This window comes from Aristolochia californica, unplaced genomic scaffold (assembly GCF_029961685.1).
Source record: "Aristolochia californica isolate CCGP_79_NKW_82.1479 unplaced genomic scaffold, dmAriCali1.0.hap1 SCAF_21, whole genome shotgun sequence".
NCBI classification, from domain to species: Eukaryota; Viridiplantae; Streptophyta; class Magnoliopsida; order Piperales; family Aristolochiaceae; genus Aristolochia; species Aristolochia californica.
In genome coordinates this window covers 302,501-303,505 of record NW_027181893.1, presented here as the reverse complement: position 1 = coordinate 303,505, position 1,005 = coordinate 302,501, and positions in this window count along the sequence as shown.

The window sequence follows — 1,005 nt, the reverse complement described above, 5'->3', positions numbered from 1 at the left end:
GGCGCCTTTTCGCCTGGGCGCCTCTTTCCCACCTGGGCGCCCTGGCGCCTCTTCGCCTGGGCGCCCTGGCGCCTTTTCGCCTGGGCGCCTCTTTTGGCGCCTGGGCGCCTACGCCAGGGCGCCTCTTTTCCGCCTGGGCGCCTCTTTTTCGCCTGGGCGCCTCTTTTCCGCCTGGGTGCCCTGGCGCCATTCCGCCTGGGCGCCTCTTTTCCGCCTGGGCGCCCTGGCGCCTTTTCGCCTGGGTGCCTCTTTTGGCGCCTGGGCGCCTACGCCAGGGCGCCTCTTTTCCGCCAGGGCGCCTCTTTTTCGCCTGGGCGCCTCTTTTCCGCCTGGGCGCCCTGGCGCCTTTTCGCCTGGCGCCTCTTTTGGCGCCTGGGCGCCTACGCCAGGGCGCCTCTTTTCCGCCTGGGCGCCTCTTTTCCGCCTGGGTGCCCTGGCGCCATTCCGCCTGGGCGCCTCTTTTCCGCCTGGGCGCCCTGGCGCCTTTTCGCCTGGGTGCCTCTTTTGGCGCATGGGCGCCTACGCCAGGGCGCCTCTTTTCCGCCTGGGCGCCCTGGCGCCTTTCCGCCTGGGCGCCTCTTTTTCGCCTGGGCGCCTCTTTTCCGCCTGGGCGCCCTGGCGCCATTCCGCCTGGGCGCCTCTTTTCCGCCTGGGCGCCCTGGCGCCTTTTCGCCTGGCGCCTCTTTTGGCGCCTGGGCGCCTACGCCAGGGCGCCTCTTTTCCGCCTGGGCGCCTCTTTTTCGCCTGGGCGCCTCTTTTCCGCCTGGGCGCCCTGGCGCCATTCCGCCTGGGCGCCTCTTTTCCGCCTGGGCGCCCTGGCGCCTTTTCGCCTGGCGCCTCTTTTGGCGCCTGGGCGCCTACGCCAGGGCGCCTCTTTTCCGCCTGGGCGCCCTGGCGCCTTTCCGCCTGGGCGCCTCTTTTTCGCCTGGGCGCCTCTTTTTCGCCTGGGCGCCTCGTTTCCGCCTGGGCGCCTCTTTTCCGCCTGGGCGCCCTGGCGCCTTTTCG